Source organism: Alligator sinensis, unplaced genomic scaffold, assembly GCF_000455745.1.
Source record: "Alligator sinensis unplaced genomic scaffold, ASM45574v1 scaffold205_1, whole genome shotgun sequence".
Classification (NCBI taxonomy): domain Eukaryota; kingdom Metazoa; phylum Chordata; order Crocodylia; family Alligatoridae; genus Alligator; species Alligator sinensis.
This window is the reverse complement of record NW_005843046.1, coordinates 162910-170970: the sequence shown is the minus strand read 5'-3', so window position 1 is coordinate 170970 and position 8061 is coordinate 162910. Positions and strand designations below refer to the sequence as shown.

The window sequence follows — 8061 nt, the reverse complement described above, 5'->3', positions numbered from 1 at the left end:
CTGCTGATCCATACGAACCCAGCTTTTTCCTTAAGAGGGCAACAGAGGTTTAATTTGTTGAACCCACGGAGCTTCAACAACTCCGGGGAACCTATTTACCATACCCTCGGAGCCTTAACGACTCCGAGGCAACTAACCTCTAGCCTCTCCCCGTCGCCGATCGCAGCCCAGACGTATCCCTGTCCTAAGGACCCCATTGTCGAACCCACGGAGTCTTAACAGCTCCGGGGGACCTGGGAACCGAGTAACACCCATGGAGATACAGCTGCTCTGTGGGAACGAATTCTTGAACCCGTGGAGCCTGAATCACTCTGGGGTCAAGGAACCAAGTTTATTAGAGTCCTCCACCGAGAACTCAAGTGGAGCTGTGCCTGGAAAGCTGACCAGCCTACACTGCAACCACCTTGGGTGTAAGTAAAGAATCTTTTCAATCAACCATTACGCCTCTGTGACTGATTCTAGCTCGAGCATACTATACCGCACCGCGGTTTTCTCCAGCCCCGCGTGCCCGGGCTGCCGGCCACAGCCTGTGTGCACAAAAGACGGGCCCCCAGCTCGCACATGGCGACCCAGATGGAATCGGGAGAGAGCTCGCACGTGGTGATCCAGGCGGGATCGGGAGAGGGCCCGCACAACCCCTTCCTGCAGAACCCATGCCCGCTGTAGGGGTGTGTAGGCAAAGAAAGTCTCTGACCTGGCCCTGGCCCCAGCCCCACACTGTCACCACCCTGTGCCCCTGCCCTGTGACCCTGGCCTTGCCTGCCCCACTCCTGAACACTGCTGCCTGGGCCCCATCCCACACGGATGTTTGGCGAGTCATTGTGCAGAGGTTCTGGGGAGGGACAGCTCATCTAATCAACCTTTCTGGCCCTCAGGCCCAAATAATTACCCAGCCCTAATTTAAACAGTAATGAAAATAATGTTATGTATAAAGTAGTGTCAAACTCCAGATGTTTTAGTGTTATCACTGCTTGCATATATACAAGAGCACTCCAAAAGCAAAATGCCTGGAAAGCCCTGGGATTCAACTGTACACTCCCTGGAAAACTATTCATCTGTATTCTTTCTTACCTAACTCATATGTCCACTTTAAAAAACAGTTTTCCTCAGAGATTAATGAGATTTTGCTGCCTAACTTAGATTTAATTTTTGATACACCCTCTTCCAAAAAACTTTTAAAAAGAAAAGATAAAAAAAAAAAAAGAACTTTGCTCTCTGACAGCAGAATCAATTTGTTGCATATTTAGCATCTTAGAAACAGAGGATAACTCAAAGTTCCTATATAGATTTTCTCACTGACTGGAGAACAGCTAAATTCTTCTTTTAAAAAGATATACCTGCTCAATTAGCCTATTACTACAGAACTACTAGAAAATAACCACCAGATAAGCTGAAGAGCAAACAGCTGAAAGTACTTCTCTTGGTTACTACAACTGCTTTTAAACCTTCAGCATTCTAACTTTGCTATAAAAAGAGATTTTCCCTTGATAATGGCCATTAATAACTTTCTGAATAATGTATATGATACTTCTTAAAGCAAACAGTGAGGTCTTACTAACACTACCATCAGTAACCAACATGATACTTCCACCCAAGTCAGGGAATATTACTTTTAAAATGCCCAAAATAGAGCACTATTGCATCCAGGAAAAAAAGATATCTTCCCATATAGCAGTAACACGAAAAGGGGCCTTAAACAGAATTGCTCTAACCACTTCATCTCGTTTTATGCAGACAAGGTTCTTTGGGTAAATCTGGTATCTTTTATTAGACCAACTGAAATAGTTGGAAAAATTCTTCTTCCCAAGTTTTTGGGCACAAACACCATTTTTGTCAGGCTGAAGAAGTGCCTGGTCTAATAAAGTTATCAGATTTACCCAAAGAACCTTGTTGGCCTATGTCCTTAGACCAACATGACTACAACCTATACCCCGAAACATGGATGATCTCATTTTATACATTTACAGATGAATAATTTCTGTTTTGAATCACTCCACCACATACAAACACAAAGTCACTTCACCAAGGATGTCCAACTGAAATAAGCTGGTGAGCCATAGTCCCTGCCAGAGCCACTGCATCAGCTTAGCTGGCACCCACGGGGTTAGTATCACCACCGCCCAGCTCCCTTTTGTGTCTGCATGTGGAAGTGTTTTCAATCTATAACCACATTAATAGAAAGACAAGTCAACGGTTCCTTGCATCAGTTTTTGGAAATACGGATAGGCATCACGTCGTCTCTAGTTAGGTCCAGCTCTTTCCAAGTATCCTATAGTCTAGTTACCACTGATACGGTTTTCTAGCACCTCCTGTATATCTACCAACACTCTCCAATCACAAGTCATCTTAAGAAGCTAGATGTAACCTTGTGGTTGTCAGTTTTTTTCCCCTCAACACAGAGAAGCACATGGGCTACCTAAATATCACGAAGCTTACACCAGTGCAGATGTGGATGCACACACACGCACTTTACTGCAGTTTACCAATACAATGCTCATTCTTGTTTTAACATGTAAAATTAGGTTTCCTAACAAAAATGAATTTCTTTTAATATAGACTAAATAGAGGATTGTGGAAGCAGCAACCAAAAAGACTCTGTCACCTGCTGTCTCCCTCACCCATAAGCACATACGTGAAAAGCAGGGCAGAACCAGAGACCACCATATTTAACAGTTATACAGGGTGCACGGGTGATGTAGCCCCTCCTAATCCTTAAAAAACAAAACAAAAAAAAATAATGAGTTAACAATGTTACATCTAACATTGGGACATAGAAACCTCCAGGATGGAAGCTCTCATGTCCATATGCCTTCATCACCACTGATAAAGAAAACAGGGTGGGCTGCAGACAGGATGGGAGCAGGATTGGTGGGAAGGTCCCACTCCCATGTAAGTGACCTCATCTGAGCCACACATGAGGAGCAAGCAGGAAGTGTAGCACAGAGAGGGGTGGACCAATGGGGAAGGTGATCACCCAAAGGTTAGTTTGGGATATGCACACCAAAGGATAACAGCAGGTCATTAAAGCTCTCCCTCACACCCCAGCAATGTGGCAGTATAGCAACCTCTAAGCTCTGGCACCTGCTGGTTCTGCCTGACAAGGAGGCAGATGCTGCCATACGATTCCCTTCTTGCTTTCTCTACATGGACCTCTGCTCTCAGCAGTGTAGTGTCTCTAGGCTCCAATTACCTAATTTAATTTATCCAAAATTTTTCTTCTCACACCTTTACTATATAAAAGTACTTTACAGCAGGAGCTCCTTTTTAGGGAAGAAAGATACAGTAGGTGAAGTTATGATACATCTTCTGATGTAACATGAAAACCAGGAATACCACACCACATTTTAAAACAGGCTACAACATGGTTAAGTTACATCATGTGGGGGCCAATCTTTTTAGCAGATGTGCCACAAATCAGCCCCCACCCTCCGAGAGCTACTCTGATCCCCTTCCCCATCTGCTGCTCTTTCTGTTTCCTACCCTGTCACATGCTACACACACAGGCTGCCCATGCTGTTTGTGCCCCAGGTTGACCACCCCTAAGTTATACCAAAGTCCCAGCCCTAAGTTTTGAGCAGGAAGGCACTAGTTTCCCAACTAACTGAACAACAGTAGTTGCCATTCCAAGCAATGCTATTCCAACTCCAAGACAAACTCTCCTCTTTCTCTGTTGTAATTCAGCCTTCCTCCTATTTCATGCTACTCCCCTACCATACACTTCATTTAAAAATACAAGACATATTACAGCTACAGAAGTAGTGGGCACACAAGCCAAGGGCTGGAAGAAACACAAAACTCATTTGCTCTGAAAGCCAACCCTCACCCAAAGCTAATGTCAAATGACAGACTTGAAACTTTACAAACACAGTGACTTCCAGGAAAAATACTATCTTTCAATCTCTCCTGTTCCTTACTATGAATGGTATCCAGTTTAACGCATGTTAAGCCTATACTCCCTTTTCCTTCAGAAATCTTTATGGTTCCTACACATTATACCAGCAAAATGGGGTCGGGCCTTGTTTTATAAAACACTTAGGATATAACACTAAAAGCCAAGCTTTCAACCCAAGTTAAGCAAAGATTGATTTAAAGCTCCTACCTCACCCAAAATTCAATGTTTGTTTCCCTCCCACTCCCCAATAAGGAAAAAATCCATTCAATGACTGCAGCAGTACTGAGGAGTCTGACATTTAATTTCTTAGAAAGATGACATACAAAATGCAAGACTATTTGTGCTATATATAGTATTGGTAGGGAATCTATTTGCAGAATGGAAGCCCGAGGGGTCAGCGGGGTCGGAGGACAGCAGTACAGCCTGCAGCAAGTTCTTTTTTGGTAATACACCTGCTTACATGAAACAAAGGGTTTGATGTCATCTTGGATCAACTTCCCTTGCTTTTCTAGCAGGCATGGTGGATATCAAGCAGAAGTTCCATAACAAATTTTGGTTCATGCATCTTAAACAACAGTAAAAATCACTAAATCAATTCCTACAAAATTGAGACTTTCTTAACACACTATCTTCTCAAACACCCAACATAAATTTATTTTTAAGCGTTTATTCTTAAGCCTAGACCAGAAGTGAGCAGCTTCTAGCCCAAAGGCCAAATACAGCCCGTGAAGCAATTTCAGGTGGCCTGCAAAACCCAGATATTGGATATCATTTACAATCAACAGAGACAGCGAGAGGAGTGGTGTCCTGGTCAGAAGTATAGGCCTGCCTTTGGAGCAAACTGCACTAATTTGGCCCAAAGGTTGCCTACTCCTGGCCTAGACCCAACAGCAAGTAAAGCATAAGCATTCATATTCCTTCTTTAAAAGTTTATCTTACATGGAAAACATCTTTTGTTTCAAGGTATTTAAGGTACTTACAACAAGGTTGTTCCTGTCAGAATACAGAGATACCATATTCTTCAGTTATTCTTCTTTGGAATGAGATATTTAAGCAGTAGCAAGAGATTTATTAAAATAACATGCAATGCTCCGGTTAGAACCTGCAATTATAAATTTTCCTTGACTACTCAATATAAAAGGAAGATGGATTTGGTGGCCAAGTTTAACAGAAGCACATAGTGTGTTTAAGGGTTCCCCTCCCCCCACCAAACAGGCTAGCAATCCAAACACTGAAACATCTGAAAGTGAAACCAACTACCTGGATTTTCATAAACCAAGAAAAGAACACCTGTGCTGAACTATCAGTGGCAACCAGAACGTTCCTAGGATGTTCCCATGCCACTTTGATTGAAAACAAGCACAGAAATCTTAAAATGTACCATGCACGCTCATCTGGCTTTATTAGTTAATCCCATTTCTGTGTAGAACCAACCTCAATTTAAAGGTCAAACAAACATAAAAAGCAATTGTTACAGCTGAAAGCTCTATATCAGTGTGGACTCAGCTGTAGCTGGAAATATTTCCCCAGTTTGTATTCATATATAATATCCAAATTACTAAAATAAAAGCTTTTCGATAACAGCATTTTTAATAAAAGTGATTCAATACTTGATATTCCCTACTCAAGTGTCATCTCTCAGAAGGATATAGCAGCGTTTTCAATTCATTAAAATTAAGCTTTCAATCGGTTTTAAAGTTTCTAATTCCAAATCCAAATCCATTTTAATCTGTCTCTATCAGATCTCTTGAAGCATCATGTGCAAGTATTTCAGCTACTATACATACTCATTTCTGTAGTACCAAGTACTGGACAAGACAAGCAGGCAGAAGCATATTCTTTTCTAGCTACTTTTTTTTTTTTTATGTTCTGCTTAATGAACTTGTGCCAGAAATTTATCCCACCTGACTACTTACACATACTAGTGGTTGTATGAAGTATTGGGGTCTAACTACATACCAGCAACAGCAATTTATACACCATCCTTTCCTCTTTTCCCTAATGAAATATGGAAGATGTGCAAGGTAATTTTAAAAGCCACGTTCTATGAGGTCTCCTTAGCTGTAAAGCAACACTTCCTAATTACCACTTAGTTCATTACAAGTCTGAGAAAAAATGTCTTTTAACTAAAAGAATTTGACCTAAGATGCTTAAGTGCATTATTTGTACAGACTGTAGGACATTATAGAACAAATGATCTGACCAATTGTTGCTGAACACATCAACACGTTTAAAGCGATGGTAGCAAATGTACTCAACTAGTCTAGATTTAAATAAATGGTCACATGTTTAATATTCTGTTACTATTTAAGCATTAAGAATGGGAAATACTCTTAGTTCCTTTTCTATTAAAAGGAAGATTTCTTGTGAGTCACATACAGTATGCCAGTTCCCCGACTCACGGTCCAAAGAGTAAAGAGCATCATTATACTCTGAAAAAATTTTACTCATCATCTAGAACCAGCTCTTCAATTTCATTCAGAGTCCTGTCACATCGAAGTTTTATTAGAAGCCATAATGATTTTCATATGAACTGAGCAAGAAATAAGCAATGCAGAAGACCAATAAATGAGAAGAACAAATCTACACTCCACAGGTATATGTGGGTAACACTGTGTTTAACATTCCCTCTAGATATGTCAACAAATAAAAATAAATAAATAAATACATTAAAAAAAGGTTACAACTTAGCAAGCCTCTTAACCTAAAAAACAACAAACCTCACAATTTGAGATATGCACATGTATTATTTTGCCTAAAGCAACAATTTAAAAATAGCTTTTTATAACAATATTTAGCCTCCATGAAGAATACTAGTTATATGATAGCTATATATAGACACACCAAACCAACAAGCACACAAACAAGAAAACAAAATAGTCTATTTCCTATCCCTAGGGAAAAATATTGGCACTACTGAGAAGTGAAGCAGTTGTGCTTGTGTTATGTTCTTCCTACGAGTTTCCATTCTATTCGGTGAATGAAGAGAGCAAGTGAACGCACTCAGAAAAGAAACAACCAAGTGGACAACCCCATGCCATTATTTCAAATTAAGTGACAAGAACCACACACCATTATGTCACAACCCAGTTGTTGAGAAATACTCGTCTCCAATAAAGTCACTATATCAAACAATGTCAAAGTGACAGACACTATCAGATGCAATGATTTGCTACTCAAATCACCTACCTAGGTTACTGAAAACACTACTTGTGTAACATTACAGACAATCATTTATAACGGTGTTTTCAATACTCTTCCAAGGAGTCTTCTTCAACAGCACCTACTCTTACAGTTTTTTTTTCCTTTTACAGGTTTGTAAGGACAAAAAATTCTCCACCAAAAGAACGCTTTTTGGCTAGCTGTCAGTTCCCCGTTTAATAAGTCACACCATCAACCTAAACACCTTTCACATTCAGCTGCAGAGCATGACACCAAGGAAAACTTCAGACCCCAGCTCAGAGAGCTCCCAGGAGTTAAATACTTAGTTAAAACCGTTCCCGCTACCTGCAGACAACTGCCCCACATTGGCTAGGAGATTATCCTTCACCTTTATCCAGTTTCTTAATGCCACTTAGAAGTGCATTTTCCTTCATGCTTCCCTGGGCTGCTGCCTGGCCCCACAGCTCTGCCCACCCCGGGGCCTGCTGCCCCAGCTCTGCCGGACCCCTCCAGGTGTGTCCACCCCACGGGCCCGCTGCCCAGGGCCCCCAGCAATACCTGACACCCCCCGCTCTGCCCTCCCCAAGGGCCCATTGCCCACACCCCCCAGCTCTGCCCACCAAGGGGACCCACTGCCTGCACCCCCAGCTCTGACAAGCAGCCAGCAAGGATGGAGCCCCTCTTCCACCCCTGGTACACAGCCCAGCAGCCTGCGCTCACGCTCGCACCCTTACACCCAGACCCGACCCCAGCCCTCGAGGGCATCGCTTGAACCCCAGCGAGCCGGCCCGCTCCTGCGAGGGCCCTGCCAAGCACGTGGCCCGAGCAGTGCCCGGGCGGAGGCGCGGGCGGCAGCCGCCCCCCAGGCCCTCGCACCTTCGATGGCGATGACGTGCTCGCGGATCTGGCCCTGCAGCGCCGGCTCCTCCACGCGCTCCAGCAGCTCGTAGATGGAGTAGATGTTGGGGTGCACCGACTCGAAGCGCTGGATCTCGGCGCGGATGGCC

At 42.9% G+C, this 8061-nt stretch overlaps 1 protein-coding gene across 1 annotated transcript in view; it reads right to left on the bottom strand.

The window, feature by feature from the left end:
• The window catches only part of LOC102376991 (arf-GAP with GTPase, ANK repeat and PH domain-containing protein 1-like), a 224827-nt gene extending 216772 nt beyond the window's left edge, over positions 1-8055 (bottom strand). The window contains exon 1 of the mRNA XM_025193419.1: positions 7931-8055. The gene's annotated coding sequence lies outside the window, so the exon portion shown is untranslated. The remainder of the gene's footprint in view (positions 1-7930) is intronic.
• Positions 8056-8061: the final 6 nt, after the last annotated feature.